The sequence below is a fragment of the Pelophylax lessonae genome, assembly GCF_965119305.1.
Source record: "Pelophylax lessonae genome assembly, chromosome: 2".
NCBI classification, from domain to species: Eukaryota; Metazoa; Chordata; class Amphibia; order Anura; family Ranidae; genus Pelophylax; species Pelophylax lessonae.
The window spans coordinates 681,689,687-681,708,784 of record NC_138769.1 but is presented as its reverse complement, the minus strand read 5'-3'; the positions used below and the strand labels follow the sequence as shown (position 1 = coordinate 681,708,784).

Below are 19,098 nucleotides of genomic sequence, written 5' to 3'. Positions count from 1 at the left end.
CACTCTCAGCCATAGGCACTCTTTTTTCTGCCTAGTCAAGAGTAAGGATCTAGTTGCTTGCTGGGCTCTTCAGTCCTGGCAATTTGTTTCCTTTTTAATGGCTTTTTCCTGGGAGAATCTACGATCAACTGCTGGACTGGGAGATGGGCTGGCTATAATTTTTAAATCCAGTGATAACTCCAGTCTTTTCAGCGGGCTCGCGCAGGCCTCAGCTCTGTGCTAGGTTGGACGCAACATAGCCCCACTGGACGGGGGCTGGCCTGCGAGTTAAACATCTCGCAAGGTCGCATACGACCTGGCCTCTGTCTGAGTCGTATCGTTCCTCCTGGCCCACAGTCCCCCCATTTCTATAGTTTATTCTGGAGTGATGCCCACCCTGTTCCTAGTATGGTAAGTAGCTGTCCCCCCTCTCCCCCTAGAGGGTTTTGGGGTGGATGTGGACCCCTCCCTGGGACGGTCAGACCTTAGACCAGTTCCTGTTCAGCCTCTAGCGGGTGACATCACTTCCTTTACTGTATGCAGAGATCGTTTCCAGCAGCGTGTAAACACTTCTGGGGGCTCTTTTTGCTGGTTTTGGGGAATATTCTTCTGTTTTCGGTGCTTTTCCCATCTCAGGGGGGTACCTAAGTGTGATCCCTATTGCGGTGGGTCGCCGCGATCGCGTCTTAATGGGCCAGCGCCATAGTATGTTTCTCATGGAGTCCCAGGACTGCAAATTCCCCCCAGCCTTGGTGAATGATTCAGGTACGCCTGAATCTTCATTTTCTCTTGCTGCTGCACTTGCGGCTTTAGCATCCAAGGTGGATTTATTGATGTCAGAGCGGGGTTCTAGAAAAAGACCTGGGTTTTCACTATCCTCTGTATCTGAGTCTGATATGGTTGCCCTGGACAGTTTACCCCTTAGGGGTCTCAGTCCTTTCATTCTGATGGGGAGGTGGGGAACAGGATGGGGATGATTCTTCCCCTGAAGCGGCTAAAGGACGCGCTGCTGTGTCTGCGCTTATTGCTTCGGTTAAGGACACACTACATTTAGAGGATGAGCCCAACCCACTGGGTAAGCAGTCTTCCCTTGGGACTTTCAGAACCCAAAAAGTGGCACAAGTGTTCCCTTGTCCCGCTGAGTTTCACAAAACGGTGAACGAACAATGGCGTAATTTAAAGTGCCTTTTTTGGTACCAAAACGGTTTCAAATCCATTACCCTTTCGCGTCTCCTACGGATGCGCGATGGACTGTGTCCCATAAGGTGGATCACAGGGTGTCCAGGTTAATGAAGGCCACTCTCATGCCCTCCGGTGTTCAGGGACCCTACGGATAGGCGGGTGGAATCGCTTAGATGGTGGCGGGTTCTTTGCTGAAGCCCATCTTCGCCTCTGGTATGGTCTCTCAGGCTTTGGCTGATTGCGCCCAGGTGCTCAAACGCACTCTTGAGGCGGATTCCGCCCCTCCGACTACTGTGGGAGGTGGAGGATCAGATGCGTCTGGCGGTTTTGTACCTGTGTGATGCGGCCTTGGATGAGGCTCTTCTAGTGGCACGGCTGTCTGGTGCTCAAGAGCTGGTCGGCTGACCAGACTTCCAGAAAGACGGTGTCTGACATCCCTTATGCGGGGAATCGTCTTTTTGGGGACTCCCTGGACGAGTTGGTGACGGGGGTCACTGGGGGCAAGAGCACTCTGCTGCCCCAGAGCCCCAAGGGTAAGTTTTTCCACGGTAAGCGGGGCCCTTCTTTTAAACCAAATCAGGAGTCCTTTCGTGCCTTCAAGGCACAGGACAAGGAGTAACCCTTTAAGGGCCTGGGTGGTCAGAGGAAGCCCTGGGTGGGCAAACCAAAATCCACCCACGCTGGCCCGGCGGGTCCTTCCGCCTCAACCTGAAGGGACACCCTCACCCATTCCAGGGGTGGGGGGACGTCTGCGTGGTTTTCTCAAGCCTTGGCTGCTCCGGATTCCGGACAGGTGGGTTCAGGAAATCATTCGTTCAGGATACAAGATCGAATTCCTTTCGTGTCCAGCGGACAGATATTTTCCCTCAGCTCTTCATTTGACCCCAGATCGGTTACACGATCTTCTTCGGGCGGTTCAGGATCTCCTCGCCCAGGGGGTGGTCGTCCCGGTGCCTCATCGGGACAGGTCTCGGCGGTTTTTACTCTAATCTGTTCACGGTGCCCAGAAAGGAGGGCAAGGTACGTCCGATTCTAGACTTGAAAGCTCTGAACCGCTTCGTGTGGGTTTTAAAAGTTCCACATGGAATCCCTCCGTTCGCTGGTGGCCTCTTTAAGCCATGGAGATTTCCTGGCTTCCATCGATCTCTAGGATGCGTTTTTATACATCCCCATATTCGGGGGTCATCAGAGGTACCTCCGATTCGCACCAAGGGTGTTTACCAAAGTGCTGGCTCCTGTTCTGGCCCTGTTGCGGGCACAGGGGATTGCGATCTTGGGATATCTGGACGATCTCCTGTTAAGATCGAGTGCCAGCCCGAGTCTATTACGCGATCTGTTAACTACCGTTCAGACGCTCCAGAATTTTGGGTGGACCGTCAACGTTCAGAAGTCGACCTTGTCCCCTTCTGTTTGTCTCCCTTACCTGGGAATGGTCCTGGACTCTGCCCAAGCAAAAGTCTTTCTACTGGAGGACAAGCTCCGGACTCTGCTGGACGAGGTCAGCTCCCTCCGGGACAAGGATTCCTCGTCACTCAGGGCCTGCATGCGGTCCCTGGGGTTGATGGTGTCAGCCTTCGAGGCAATACCGTTTGCTCAGTTCCACACGCGATCTCTTCAAGCAGAGATCTTGGCCAGATGGGACAGGCATCCTCAATCCTTGGTAAGGAGGATATCTCTGAGTCGAGGATCTTATCTGGTGGCTCCAGTCCCCAGCTCTGACAAAGGGGACACCCTTCCGGGCCTTTGTTGTGGACGGTAATCGCCATGGGTGCCAGTCTGTCGGACTGGGGTGGCATTCTGGGCATTCTGTCTGCCCAGGGCACTTGGTCGGAGGAGGAATCCTCCCTGCCGATAAACATGTTGGAACTGCGAGCGATCAGTCTGTGCTTGCTCCATTGGTCGGATCATCTTCGGGGCCACCCTGTGCGGGTCCAGATTGACAACGCCACTGTGGTTGCTTACATCAGTCACCAAGGGGGCACCAGGAGTGCCCGGGCGGCCCAGGAAGTGATCAAAATTCTGTCTTGGACCGAGGCGCACATCCCGGCGATTTCGGTTGTTCATATTCCAGGTGTGGAGAATTGGCAGGCCAATTATCTGAGCCGCTAGGCCCTGGACCAGGGAGAATGGTCCCTACACCCGGAGGTGTTTTCAGATTCTGTGTGCGAGATAGGCAACCCCGGATGTGGATCTGTTCGCATCTCGGCTAAACATCAAGGTGGGAAGGTTCGTGGCAAGAACGCGCGATCCTCTGGTAGTTGCCTCGGATGCGCTGGTGGTGCCTTGGAATCAGTATCGCCTGATTTATGCCTTCCCTCCGATTCAGTTGTCCAGGTTCCTTCGCAGGTTGGTCTCGGAACCGAAGTTGGTGATTCTGGTGGCCCCAGTCTGGCCGCGCCAGTCGTGGTACGCGGACATCATATGACTGGTCGTCGAGCCTCCGTGGCGACTCCCATTACGGGACGATCTGCTATCTCAGGGGCCGATCTTCCATCCTGCTTTACAGTCGCTGGCTTTAACGGCGTGGCTGTTGAAAGCCAGGTCTTGAGAGATCGGGGTCTCTCGTCGGCGGTCATTCCTACCCTGCTCAAGGCTAGGAAGGCCTCATGCGGTATGATTTATTGCCGTTCCTGGAAAGCTTATTTTGCCTGGTGTGAATCCAGGGGCATTCATCCTCGCTCCTTTTCGGTGGCGAGGGTGTTAGCCTTCCTACAATCTGGTGTGGACCAGCGCCTTGCGTTGACCATGATTAAGGGCCAGTTATCTGCTCTGGCAATCCTTTTTCAGCGCCCCTTGGCGTCTAATTCTTTGATATGCACCTTTGTTCAAGGAGTGTGTCATTTGGCTCCTCCACGGAGAGCACCTTTACCTCCTTGGGACTTGAACTTGGTTCTGTCCATTTTGCATCGTCCTCCCTTTGATAGCATCAGGGAATTTTCTCTGCCTCTGCTGTCATGGTGGTTGCCTTTCTGGTGGCGATCACATCTGCCAGCAGAGTGTCAGAGTTGGCGGCCCGGTCTTGCCGCTCCCCTTACCTGGTGGTTCATAGGGATAAGGTGGTCTTGCGACCTAACCAATCCTTCCTTCCTAAGGTGGTTTCGGATTTTCACCTTACTGAGGATATGGTCTTACCTTCGCTGTGTGCGAATCCTGCGCAATCCTAAGGAGTTTGCTTTACATTCCTTGGATGTAGTCCGGGCGATCAGGGTTTACCTGTCGTCCACTGAATCCTTCAGAAAGTCGGATTCTCTTTTTGCCCTTCCTGAGGGACCTCGGAAGGGTACGGCTGTGTCTGAGGCGACCGTTTCAAGATGGCTCAGACAGACGATTGTACAGGCCTGTTCAATTAGGGAACGGGTACCGCCCTTCCCTGTCAAGGCACACTCTACCAGAGCGGTGAGTGCGTCATGGGCTTTCCGATATCAGGCTTCCGTGGCCCAGGTGTGCGAGGCTGCGACTTGGTCGTCCGTGTACACCTTTTCCAAATTTTACAAACTTGATGTTTTGGCATCAGCGGATGCCTCCTTTGGCCGCAAAGTTCTGTGTGCGGCAGTACCTTGAGGGGGCCCTGGCTTTTCCGGTCCCTGTCTGTTGGGGTTGTTTTCCCCTTGTTTATTTGCTATCATGGGTTGTTGCTCCAGTTGAGCTTTTCTGTTGCCCAGAGGGTTTACCTTTCTGTTCAGATAAGGTTCCTTACTCTGACCTGGGTGCTGCGTTGCCTTTGTGACAGTTGCGCTTCCCAACCCTCATGTCTACACTTCTTTTGGACATCCCATTGGTGAAGACTGTATGAGTGGGCGGCGACTGTCAGAGGACGTAAGAGAAAACTGAATTTTTGTAAAATCTTACCGTAAAATTCCTTTCTCTGAGTCCTCTGACAGTCGCCGCCCCCGCCCCACTTTGGGGTTCATGGACTCTCTACTGCTTGCTACTAAACTGAATTGGGAATGAGGCTAGCCGGGGGTATTGGACCAGAGGGACAGCCCCCTTTAGGTGTGTCTATGTAAATTGCTTTGTTTTTAACAAGTCTTATGCCTAGCTTGCTCCTGTGGATAAGAGGTCAATACCCATTGGTGAAGACTGTATGAGTGGGCGGCGACTTTCAGAGAAAGGAATTTTACAGTAAGATTTTACAAAAATTCCGTTATAATGAGACGCTGCCACTATAGCATGGGCATAAATAGACCAACAAAATATAATACAGCAGACCAGTACTGAAATGCAATATCAACCTGTGAATTTCACCAGCTGTGACATGAAACAGTGTGGGGAACAACGTATAATAAATATAAATTGAAAGTACAATGAATAAAATATTCCAGTGCTACAAAGAGTGAAGTGGCGGCAATAAACACTGATGAATAGGTGCACTAAAAAAAATATATATATATTTATATATGTATATATATATATATATACACTGTATATATATATATATATATATATATATATATATATATATTGTGAGGGATTAGCTCGGTGGTAGGCGTGGATGACCCCTTGGGGGGTGCGTTTTCACAGAGAGATAGCCGATAAGTGCTTGCAAACAACAGTTTGGTTTATTAATGCAATATTCTTCACCAGACTGCAAGCGTTAAAAACAGCAAAATAAAATAAAAGACAAAATAAATCCTTGCCTCTGTGGGCGGCTACCTTCTCACACTGGAACCTACCTAAGAGTCTGTCTCCAACCTACTGTTGGGCAGACTTTCTGGTCCTACAGCGGACACTCAATAGTCCATTTATAATCTCTTCACACAGCACAAATGTCCATTGAACATGTCGCTTAACTCATCACAATGAGAATGTCTCTTGGCTTGTCTCTTCACAGGGCAAACATTCCTTTATTTCTTTCACATAGAAATAGTTTGTTTTCTCACCTTTGAGACGTCTTCACACTTGGTTACCCTCCTTAGCACACATCACTTCAGGGGGTCTTCTCCCATGCCCACACAGCTTGTTGGGAGGCACTCATCTGACTGTCCTCCTTCTCCCAGCCCACATGGCTTCAGGAGACAGCTTCCGGAGGCAGCAGTCCTTCTCCCAGGCTTCCTCAGCGTCGGGAGGCACACATCTGTCTGTCCTCCTCTCCCAGCCCACACGGCGACAGGAGGCAGCAATCCATAGACTTCCTCTGGACAAATTATAGAGGCCTTCATTTCCTCATTCCGAACAGCTGAAGGCCTTTCAACTTCTTTACACCTTCCTGCTGCCTTTGGCAGCCGACACCCTATAGTAATTGGTGTACTTTCCAAACCAGGTGGGAATGTGTCTCCTCTCTGTGACTACATCCCCAGATTTACCTGACTTCCTGTCACAATATATATATATATATTACCATAGGACAATAATATTAAAGGTGCAATAATCATCCAGTGATGAATTGAATACGTGAAGTATGTGCACTGAGGTATACGAACAAGAACTCCGAAGTAAGGTGCTCAGTGCAATGTAAAAATATATATAATAAAAATAAATAATGAATTAATACATAAAAATTCCTATGTAAAGCCACCCAAAAAAAATTTTAAGTGCCAGAAAAAATATTTAGTGAATATTGACAGGAAAAAAGAGTGTCCGTAGATTAACAGGTGGTGTGCTTGTGCTGTGCTTCTTCACTTGGTGAGATTCAGTGATGAAGTGGGATAACTGATCCTCCAACCAGTGAGTTGTGGCCACTTACCAGAAGCACTTAGACCTCTGGGGACCTGTAGTGCTCGTAGAACTCCTTTGTCTTTAAAAGTGACCACCTCTTCCTAGGTGAAGGCACAGGGATACCTCTAGGCAATATATATCATATATGTATGGCTCAAGGGGACATCAATCCACAGTATCTCAAGCAATGCAGAGAGAAATTCTCATAGTGCAGTAAGTTTTATTAAGTATTGTGTTAAAAGATATAAAATGAGGACTCCCATTTAAAAGTGCCTCTTATGGCACTTGTAGACAGCATGAACAAGCGTGCAGATAAGCAGGAACCGCTAGCTGTGTTCCTCTATGCGTTCCAGGCTACCGCAAACCGGAAGTGACGTTCTGGACGTACTGGACCCTCAATGCATTTCGCCCGGATATTGTGTTATCAGGAAGTCTTGTCCTTCCTCCAACAGGGGGTTGAGCAGCGCCTAGCCTTGAGTACTATCAAGGGCCAGGTCTCTGCCTTGCGGTCTTCTTTTTAACAACCATTGTCCACCCTTTCCTTGGTGCGTACTTTTATCCAGGGGGTTTGACAATTGGCTCCTCCGGTGCGGTCTCCATCACCTCCTTGGGACCTCAATTTAGTGCTTTCAGTCTTCCAGAAACCTCCTTTTTTGAAAATCTTAGGCAAGTTCCCCTGCTTACGTTAGCCCAGAAGGTGGTCTTTTTGGTGGCAATCACTTCTGCGCGCAGGGTGTCGCAGCTGGCAGCGTTATTGTCAGAGACTCAATACCCTGCGCAGCGCTTCCTGAGCAAACTGATGTGCTGTCATGAGTCTGCAACCTAAAGGGTTAACCTAGAGCAGACTAATTGCAATAATTGGCAAACAGGCTGCCTTATTTAAACAGCCCAGCAGCACTGCACTTTGCTGTGTTGTCTTCAGCTCTCCTGTATCCTTTGCCTGTTATATCTGCTGTTCCTGTTTACCTGACCCGGCTTGTCTTTGGATTCCGATTGTTCCTGTTTACCTGACCCGGCTTGTCTTTGGATTCTGATTACCTGCTGCCCACCCTGACCTTGGCTTGTCCTGACTATCCTCCTGTCTCGTCCTGATCTGTTTACCTGCTACCGGCTATTGGTCCTGGACCTGTTCCTGGCTCTCCCAGGGAATCCGGGGGACCACGACCTGGTGTTAGCAAGCAGCCAAATCCATCCCCACCATCTGGGGTCCTGGTGAAAACCGGCTAACACTTAAACTCCGCGCCTCTGGTGAACCTGTGCCACGCCAGTTACCCGGTAAGCCACTCCTCTTACGTCAGGCTCTGCCACGTTACCCCGTGACAGTACAACACAGCCATGACTGAGCCTGCTAGAGGAGCCCCTCCTATGGACGACATCTGCCAGCACCTTGCGGCCCTTACCCAAGCCGTTAAGTCCCTGCAAGAGGGCTATACCCAGCTGGAGGGGGCGTTCAGTCCCTAACCCCCTCCACGGACCCTACAGTTCCTGCTGCTTCCGTGGCTCCCTCCGCGAATCCCTCCGGTCCGACGGTGGTGATGCTGCCTCCTGAGCCAAGGGTCCCTACGCCGGAAAGGTTTTCTGGGGATCGGAGCAAGTTTAGAGCCTTCCGCAATGCCTGCGATCTGTACTTCTTTCTGCAACCCCGAACCTTCTCCTTGGAAGCAACCAAAGTGGGGTTCATCATATCCCTGCTTCAAGGTGAACCTCAGTCCTGGGCTCACCGCCTGCTTGAAGAGCGCAGCAACCAGCTGGACTCCATGACGGCTTTCTTTAACGCAATGGCGCAGTTATGCGAAGACCCGCAGCGCACTGCTACCGCAGAAACCGCGCTCACTTCACTTCAACAGGGCCGTAGAGCCATAGAGGATTACGTCACTGACTTCAGGCGTTGGAGTACAGACACTCACTGGAACGACGCAGCCTTGCGACATCAGTTCCACCTGGGTCTTTCAGAAAACTTGAAAGATGAACTGGCCCGAGTGGGTATACCCGAGACCTTGGAGGCATTAATCACCCTGGCCATACAGATAGACCGCCGGCTCCGTGAGCGTAGAGCAGAGAGGTCCACGCAGCAGATCTGCCCAGTCTGGATGTTGCCACTGGTTCCTAATCCCATCCACACCTTCTCCTCCGGTGCCCGTTCCAGCAACACTGCTCCGGTTACTTCTGAATCGGATACGTCAGAGCCGATGCAACTTGGGCTTATGCGTCCTTCCTTATCAACAGAAGAACGCTCATGACGACGTCAGAACAACCTGTGTCTGTACTGCGGAGAGGCCGGACACTTTGTACGCTCATGCCCAGCAAAGATGCGTAAGTGTCTTTCTATATCCCCCTCAAGTTATCCAGTTTCTGTCAACAATATCACTCACCTGGCTCTCTCTATCTCATTCCAGCTCCCAGAAGGCCCGATTCCGGTCACCGCTATTATAGATCCCGGGGCATGCAGCTGCTTCATTGACCTTACCTTTGCTGCTCATCAACGCATCCCACTTCGACCCAAGTCGCAGGGACTCTCTATCTTCCTAGCGGATGGGTCCCACATCAAGTCTGGGCCAGTTACCCAAGAAACCCCTCCATTGCCCGTGGCCACTCTCGAAGGGCACAAGGAGTTGTTGTGCCTGGATGTCATCTCTTCTCCCTTGTTTCCTGTTATTCTGGGGTTACCCTGGTTGCAGGCACACAACCCGCAGATTAATTGGACTTCTGGAGACGTCAAGTTCCAGTCCCCTTACTGCCAGAATCATTGCCTGCCAGTACGCCATAATGCTCCTAGCACCCTACTCTGTATGGACGCTGATAAGGAGATACGTTCCTCTGTCCCAGTATCTTATCACGAATACTTGGATGTCTTCAGTAAACAGGGGGCTGAGACCTTACCCCCCCCCCCCCCCCCACCGCCCCTATGATTGTCCAATTGAATTGCTTCCGGGGGCCGAGATCCCTTTCAGACGCATCTTTCCTTTATCGGAACGAGAATTGGGTACCCTTAAAGACTATGTGACGGAGAATCTAGAGAAGGGATTCATCCGACCCTCTACTTCTCCGGCAGGAGCTGGGATCTTTTTTGTGGAGAAAAAAGACCATTCACTTCGGCCATGTGTCGATTACCGTGAGTTAAATAAAATTACGGTCAAAAAACGGTACCCCCTACCCTTGATTCCTGAACTCTTCCAGAGACTAAGAACCGCCTCTGTATTCACCAAACTGGACCTACGGGGAGCCTACAATTTGGTCCGTATTAGGGAGGGGGACGAATGGAAGACAGCATTCCGCACCCGATTCGGGCATTATGAATATTTGGTGATGCCTTTCGGGCTCTGCAATGCCCCGGCCACCTTCCAGCACTTCGTCAACGACATCTTCAGAGACTATCTGGACATCTTTGTAATTGTCTACCTGGATGATATCTTGGTCTTCTCTTCCTCACTGGCCCAGCACCGAGAACACGTTAAAAAGGTACTCCACCGACTCCGGCTACACCGGCTCTATGCAAAACCCGAGAAATGTGAATTTGAACAGCAGAGTATCCAATTCCTCGGGTTAATAATCTCCTCTGAAGGGGTAAAAATGGACCCTCAGAAGGTCTCCGCCATCCTGGATTGGCCCGCACCGGTGGATAAAAAGGGGATTCAGCGTTTCATAGGATTCGCAAATTTCTACAGGAAATTTATCAAGGGGTTCTCTTCCATCATCGCCCCTATTACCCTGCTCACCAAACAAGGTACCCGCTTCCACTGGTCTCCCGAGGCGCAAGTCGCATTTACAGCCCTGAAGGAGCTGTTTACTTCTGCCCCTATCCTCAGCCACCCGGATCCCGCCCTGCCTTACATCCTCGAAGTTGACGCCTCGGAAATCGCATTAGGAGCAGTCATCTCCCAGCGTCAAGGTCTCAAGAACCTAATTCATCCGGTAGCCTTCTTCTCCCGTAAGCTTTCTCCTGCGGAGAGGAACTATGATGTAGGGGATCGGGAGCTCCTTGCCATCAAGACCGCCTTGGAGGAGTGGAGGTATCTATTGAAAGGGGCGGCACATCCCATACTCATCTATACGGATCATAAGAACCTGGAGTATTTGAGGACAGCCAAACGCCTGAGACCTCGCCAAGCAAGGTGGGCACTTTTTTTTTCCAGATTTACGTTCCATATAACGTACCGACCGGGTTCCAAGAATACCAAACCAGATGCTCTCTCTCGAATGTACGACAGCTCTAAAGAAATCATTGTACCTGACACCATCTTAACACAAGGTAACTTTCTGCTATTACAGTCTGACCTTCTTACCGCTCTGAGACAAGCCACAGTAAATGCTCCCCATCCTGCTGGAACTATACTGGTACCCAGAAATGGACTGCTATGGAGAGGGGATCAAATTCTCGTTCCAGAAAGTGCTCGTGTGTCCATCCTAGGACTGTGTCATGACCACCTGATGGCTGGTCATTTCGGGATCCATAAGACCCTGGATCTTGTGCAGCGCACGTTCTGGTGGCCCGACTTGGAGAAGTGTTGTAAACAATATGTTTCCTCCTGTACTGTTCGCACACGAAGCAAGGCAACCCGAAATAAGGCATGGGGCCTGCTCAGACCACTACCAGTCCCTGACAGACCATGGAAGATGATTGCCATGGATTTTATCGTGGAACTTCCTCCATCAGACGGTTATTCTGCAATCTTCGTGGTAGTAGACCGTCTGTCGAAAATGGCTCACTTCATACCACTAAGAGTTACGCCCTCCGCGCTTGAGACGGCGCAGGTCTTCATCAGAGAAATTGTAAGACTTCACGGGGTCCCAATGAACATTGTGTCGGATAGAGGTGTCCAATTTACTTCTCGCTTCTGGAGGGCTTTATGTGATTCACTGAAAATCAAGCTGTCAATGTCCTCCGCATACCATCCCCAGACTAACGGGCAGACTGAGAGGACCAACCAGACCCTCGAGCAATATATCCAATGCTTCACCACCTTTGTTCAAGATGACTGGGTCTCGCTACTACGATCAGCAGAGTTTGCATACAATAATGCCAAACACTCGGCTACAGGTCAGTCCCCATTCTATGCTAACTACGGGTTTCACCCATCTTTCTTGCCCTGCTTTTATTCCTGAACCTACAGTGCCAGCAGTCCGGGATATCTTGGAGTTCCTTAAGGAGAACAACAAAATCTTACAGGATGCCATGGCCAAGGCTCAGACCTCCAATAAAGAGTTCTTTGACAAAAGGAGGAGAGGTGAGTTGGTTCTCCAGCCTGGCAACCTGGTATGGTTAGCCACCACCAATCTCCGATTGGCATGCCCTTCCAAAAAACTGGCACCCAAGTTTATTGGCCCGTTCCCTGTGAGGAGAAAATTAAATGAGGTATCTTACGAATTGACGCTTCCCGATTCCCTCAAGATCCATCCAGTCTTCCACGTTTCACTCTTGAAACCTGCAGTACCTAATTCCTTTCCTGGTAGAAGTTCGGAACCACCTGCTCCTGTCACCATCAACGGGGACGAAGAATTTGAGGTGGAGGCCATCCTAGACTGCAGAAGGCGGAGGAACCAGCTACAATACCTGGTTAAGTGGAGGGGCTACAGCCCCGAAGAAAATTCCTGGGAACCGGTACAGAATTTCCATGCCCAGGACTTAATCCGGAAATTCTTCCGCAACCATCCCCACAAAAGGAACCTTTTGGGCACCCAGAGGTTGCCCTTAAGGGGGGGGCAATGTCAGAGACTCAATACCCTGCGCAACGCTTCCTGAGCAAACTGATGTGCTGTCATGAGTCTGCAACCTAAAGCAGACTAATTGCAATAATTGGCAAACAGGCTGCCTTATTTAAACAGCCCAGCAGCACTGCACTTTGCTGTGTTGTCTTCAGCTCTCCTGTATCCTGTGCCTGTTATATCTGCTGTTCCTGTTTACCTGACCCGGCTTGTCTTTGGATTCCGATTGTTCCTGTTTACCTGACCCGGCTTGTCTTTGGATTCTGATTACCTGCTGCCCGCCCTGACCTTGGCTTGTCCTGACTATCCTCCTGTCTCGTCCTGATCTGTTTACCTGCTACCGGCTATTGGTCCTGGACCTGTTCCTGGCTCTCCCAGGGAATCCGGGGGACCGCGACCTGGTGTTAGCAAGCAGCCAAATCCATCCCCACCATCTGGGGCCCTGGTGAAAACCGGCTAACACTTAGACTCCGCGCCTCTGGTGAACCTGTGCCACGCCAGTTACCAGGTAAGCCACTCCTCTTACGTCAGGCTCTGCCACGTTACCCCGTGACAGTTATCTTGTCATTCACCTTACTTGGTGGTTAACAAAGATAAGATGTTTTTTTGCCCCTGTCCATTGTTCCTTTCAAAGGTTGTGCCTGATTTTCATTTGAATAAAGACATTGTGTTGCCTTCCCTGTGTCCCAGACCAAAACATTCTAAGGAAATTGCCTTGCATTCCTTGGATGTGGATCGGGCAATTAGGGTGTACCTGGGAGCTACGGAGTCTTTCAGGAAGTCAGACTCACTATTTGTGCTCACTGACGGACCTCGGAAGGGGTTCTCTGCTTCTGCTGCGACCATTTTCAGATGGATCAGACATACAGTGTTTCAAGCCTTTTCGGTTAAGTGTCAGGTTCCTCCTTTCCCTTTTACGGCACACTCTACTAGGGCGCTTAGTGCCTCCTGGGCCTTCTGTCATCAGGCTTCAGTGATACAGGTTTGCATGGTGGCTACCTTTACAAAATTTTATAAAGTGGATGTGTTGGCATCTGCGGATGCTTCTTTTGGCCGGACGGTTTTGCAGACGGCTGTTTAGAGCACCTGGTCCTTTTTAAGGGTGTATTGTTTTTTTCAGGTGAGCTCCAGTTCTTGGTCGAGCTCCAGGTTACCTGGTTTGGCTATGGTTTAGTCTTGGGGAATTTTTGTCTGCCTTTCCCACCCCTCAACACTGCTTTGGGACATCCCAATTGTTAAGATCAGGAGTTGTGACCGTCAATGAACGAATTTTGAACGTCAATGAATTTTGTCTTACCGTAAAATCCATTTCTCTGATGTTCATGGACGGACACAGCACCCACCCCTCTGTGGAGTTGGATTTCTTCTGACACTGCTTGTAACAAAACTGAGTGCCTATCAGAATAGAGGTACTCGCCGAGATGCCGAGAGCGGTTCGCTGTTGCGACTAAGTGCACTCCGCCCCTCTGGAGGTGATACAGAGGGTGGATGGCACAAAGAGGCACAAGCTACCAGCAGGCAGGGTAGAGCTTGCGTGGAGGTCCTGTAGAACTGGAGCAGAGACTGATCAGGATCCAGCAGAAGAAGTCCGGAGCAGGCTGAGGGTCAAACACAGGTAAGCAGACAATCCAGGTCACAGGCTGAGGGTCAAGGCACTGAAGACTAGGTCACAAGCAGAAGGTCAAGGCACAGGAGACTGAAGGTAAATCCGGGTCGCAGGCAGAGGGTCAAACACAGAAAAGCAAAAGCAAAGTCTGTAAAACAAGCCAAGGTCGGGTCCAGGAGAAGAGCAGAGTAGGTCAGGGTCAATCTGGGTCACAGCAGGTAAATGATCACACAGGAAACAGGAACTCAGGTACAGGAAGCTGAAAGACAAACCAGCGATTCCTCTGAGCACTTGCTCAGCTTTTATAGGCAGCCAGGAAGTCATGTGGAAGTCATGTGACGACCAGTCTGCAGCTGAAGGTTTCTCTGACAGTGCCCCCCTGAGAGGCGGCCTCTGGACGCCCAAACTGGACATCAACTCCGGGTAATTCACATGAAAAGCTCGGATCAAGCGAGGGGTGTGTATGTTTCTTGAGGGTTCCCAAGAGTTGTTTTCAGGTGGGTACCCCTTCCACTTGATTAGGTATTGGAGAAGTCTACCCCTCTTCCTGCAGTTCAGTATGGCTTCAACCTCAAATTCATTTTCTCCATCCACCTGGACCGGTGGAGGAGGCGGCTCCTCTCTTCTCAGGAGGGGGCTAGGAATCACTGGTTTTAGTAAGGATGCATGAAAAACAGAATGAATCCTGTAAGAGCTGGGTAAGGCCAATTCAAAAGCCTCAGGGTTAACCATCCTCTTGATTTTGAACGGCCCTATGAACTTTGGGCCCAACTTCCGTGAGGGAAAAGGTAATCTGAGGTTAGCTGAAGATAACCAAACTTCCTCACTGACCTTTAAAACCGGGTTCTCCTTCCTTCCCCTGTTGTAGTACTTCTTATAGTCATCCTGGGCCTTTTGCATGGTTTTCTGAATCCTTTGAAAGTTCTGTTGGATGGAGGCTATTCGATCTTGGACAGCAGGAACAGGGGTAGCTTTTGGAAGGAAAGAAGGGTGAAACCCAAAGTTAGACCAGAAGGTCGTTTGGTTGGTGGCTGAATGAACTGAATTATTATACGCAAACTCCGCGTAGGGTAGCAGAGAGGACCAGTCATCCTGGGAGCCAGAAGAGAAACAGCGGAGATACTGCTCCAGAGTATGGTTCGTTCTCTCTGTCTGGCCATTGCTTTGGGGGTGGTACGCAGAGGAGAGACAGACCTTTATTTGTAGTGCTTTACAAAGTTCTTTCCAAAATTTGGAGGTGAATTGAACCCCTCTGTCTGAAACAACACTGTCGGCTACTCCATGTAGCCTTATTATTTCTTTAATAAAAATGTTCGCTGTCTCCAAAGCAGAGGGGGTGCCCACCATGGGCAAGAAGTGTGCCATTTCGGAAAGGCGGTCGACAACAACCAGAATGGAGGTGAAACCTTCCGAGGGAGGAAGATCAACAATGAAGTCCATAGAAACTTCAGCCCATGGGGGTTCTGGAATGGGTAAAGGTCTAAGTAATCCCCAAGATTTGGTGTTAGCCACTTTACTGCGCTGGCAAGAAATACAAGAAAGAACATACTTTTTACAGTCCTGCCTCCAACCAGGCCACCAAAAATAACGGGCAACCAATTCTAAAGTCCTTCGAGTCCCAAAGTGACCAGCCAGTTTATGGTCATGAAGCAACTTTAACGTCATGGGTCTAGCCTCCGGTGGGACAAAAATTCTTCCTTGGGACCAGAACAAGTCATCTCGTTTCTCCAAGGAGGATGTTTCCAGGTCAGTACAATGGCTGGACGCCAACTTGATGGTGGTCTTAAGATCAGTGTGTGTGAGCAGAAGGAAGTTTTGTGGAGATAAGATGGTGCTAGGTTCCGTTGACTGGGGAGATTCAGGGAACATCCGGGAGAGTGCGTCTGCTTTCCCATTCTTGAGGCCAGGTCTATAAGAAATATGAAAGTTGAACCTAGAAAAGAAGAGGGCCCACCGGGCTTGCCTGGGTCTTAAGCGTTTGGCTGTCCTGAGGTATTCTAGGTTTTTATGATCGGTGAAGATCATGATGGAATGGGAAGCACCCTCCAACAGATATCTCCATTCCTCCAGAGCGAACTTGATTGCCAACAGCTCCCGGTCTCCCACATCGTAATTCCTTTCCGGGGAACTTAGTTTCCGAGATGCGAAAGCTACGGTATGGAGGAGAGCCTTGGGGCCCTGTCTCTGGGAGAGGATGGCTCCAGTGGCAGTTTCCAAGGCCTCTACCTCCAACTCAAATGGCAGGGCTGGATCCGGATGCCGTAGGATTGGTGCAGAGGTAAACAGGGTTTTGAGTTTGGTAAAAGCTTCCTGGGCCTCTTGGGACCACTGAAAACGACTGTGTTGGCAGGTTAGTTGGGTGATGGGTGCAACAATGGATGAGAAGCCAATGATAAACCTCCGGTAAAAGTTAGCGAATCCAATAAACCGCTGTACCCCCTTCTTGTCTACTGGAGCAGGCCACTCCTGAATTGCCTTGACCTTCTGTGGATCCATTGCGACCCTGTTGGTAGAAATGAAAAAGTCTAGGAATTGCGCAACAGATTTTTTGAATTCGCATTTCTCTGCTTTAAGGTACAATTTGTGTCTCCTGAGAATTGCAAGGACTGTCTTTACATGAACCTCAATGGTGGCAGAAAAAATAAGAATGTCGTCCAGGTAAACAACTAGGAAATTGTCCAGATATTCTCGAAAAATGACGTTTACCAGGTGCTGAAATGTGGCCGGGGCGTTGGGGCATTACCAAATATTCATAATGTCCAAACCTGGACCTGAAGGCAGTCTTCCATTCGTCTCCAGGCCTGATTTGGATGAGGTTAAAGGCACCTCGCAGATCCACCTTAGAGAAAATTCGGGCAGACCGGAAAAGCTGAAACAACTCTGGGATAAGTGGAAGAGGATAGCGATTTTTTATCGTTATTTTGTTCAGTTCTCTACAGTCTATGCATGGTCTTAGGGAACCATCTTTCTTTTCCACAAAGAAGATGCCGGCCCCAGCTGGTGAAGAGGATGGACGAATGAAACCCTTATCCAAGTTCTCATCAATATACGTCTTAAGAGCCGCTAGTTCAGTCCCTGATAGTGGAAAGATGCGGCCAAAGGGTATTTCGGAACCAGGTAGCAAATCAATGGGGCAGTCGTAAGACCAATGAGGTGGTAGGCAATCAGCTTTTTGTTTATCGAAGACATCTCTAAATTCAAGATATACCGGAGGGACGTGCTGGAGATTGTCAGGTGTAGGTGCTATGGTTAAACAGGCAGCTGGAGCTGGAGGAAGGCAATGCTGGGAAGAGTAGGGAGAGGAGAAGGAGACTTTCTTGTTCCAATTGATGTCAGGTTCATGTGCCTGTAGCCAGGGGAGCCCCAAAATGATGGGGAACATGGGGGAGAAGATGATGTCAAAGCTTAGAAGCTCCTGGTGGCCGGAGTCCGTGGTGACAAGGATGGGCCTTGTCTGTTGTGTGACAAATCCAGAGCGAGGGAGAGACCAATCAGCCAGGTAGACTTGGAGGCCTTGTTCTTTGGTTTGCAGTGGAATGTGTAGTTTTTGGGCCAGTGAAGTGTCTAGAAAACAACTACAGGCTCCGGAATCAATAATTGCTGGTAGATGAACTTCCTTTTCCATTAGCTGTAAGGAGACAGAGAGGGTGACATAAGTCTGGGATAAACCAGGGTTTTAAAAGTTCATGAAAAACTGCGAGCGTGACTTACTGGGTCTCACGGGGCAGGTACGCAGAAAATGTTCAATTCCCCCACAGTACAGACAGAGATTGGCCTGACGCCGTCGTTGCTTCTCTTCAGGGGTAAGAGGAGCACGGACCAATCCAAGCTGCATGGGCTCAGCCTCTGGAGCAGAGGTGACAGGAGTCACTGGAAAGGATGGGTGAACGGGAGAAGGTCTAGGGAGCATCCAACTAGGTCGGGGACCCTGGGAGCGCTCAGAGCGCCGTTCGCGCATGCGACTGTCTAGCTTGGTAGCGGATTGGATTAAATCCTCCAAAGTGGCAGGAGTTTCAATCCTGGCCAACTCATCTTTCAAAGCTTCTGACAGCCCCTGGCGGTACTGGTATTTAAGAGCGGGTTCGTTCCACCCTGTGTCAGCTGACCATTTTCGATATTCAGCAGTGTAGACATCCACTGGTCTTTTTCCTTGAGACAGGGAGTGTAGCACGGCTTCTGCAGTAGCGGTGCGTTGAGGGTCGTCATATAGTTGAGACATACTTTCAAAGAAAAGGTCCAAAGAATTCAGAAGAGAGCTCCTCTGTTCCATCAGGCTGTGGACCCAGGCCTGCGGCTCTTCGGTCAACAGGGAGATGACAAATCCCACCTTAACTACTTCAGACGAAAAAGTCCTGGGCTGAAGGGCTAAGTACAAGGAGCAGGCATTTTTGAAGGCCCGGAACTTTTTGCGATCGCCTGAAAAACGCTCCGGCGTGGGAACCCTGGGCTCAGGGGTAGCCATGATCACTGTGGGGTTAGATGCAGCTTGAGAAGAGGAGGCTCCGCTGGTGGGCGCAGGGGACCCTGAAAGTTGCTGGAGACGACCGTTAATCTGGGCATAGCCTTCCTGCAGTTTCTGGACTGCATCAGTGAGGGTTGTGACCTGCTGGCACAGGATCTCAAGAGGAGAACATGCTCTGTCGGCCTCTGTCATGGCTGGTTTGTACTATCAGAATAGAGGTACTCACCGAGGCCGAGATGCCGAGAGCGGTTCGCTGTTGCGACTAAGTGCACTCCGCCCCTCTGGAGTTGATGCAGAGGGTGGATGGCACAAAGAGGCACAAGCTACCAGCAGGCAGGGTAAAGCTTGCATGGAGGTCCTGTAGAACTGGAGCAGAGACTGATCAGGATCCAGCAGAAGAAGTCCGGAGCAGGCTGAGGGTCAAACACAGGTAAGCAGACAATCCAGGTCACAGGCTGAGGGTCAAGGCACTGAAGATAGGAGACAAGACTAGGTCACAAGCAGAAGGTCA

General features: G+C 50.3%; 1 protein-coding gene across 1 annotated transcript in view; it reads left to right on the top strand.

The window, feature by feature from the left end:
- Positions 1-19,098, top strand: part of PIWIL4 (piwi like RNA-mediated gene silencing 4) — a 558,880-nt gene that overhangs the window by 418,009 nt on the left and 121,773 nt on the right. The window lies entirely within an intron of this gene.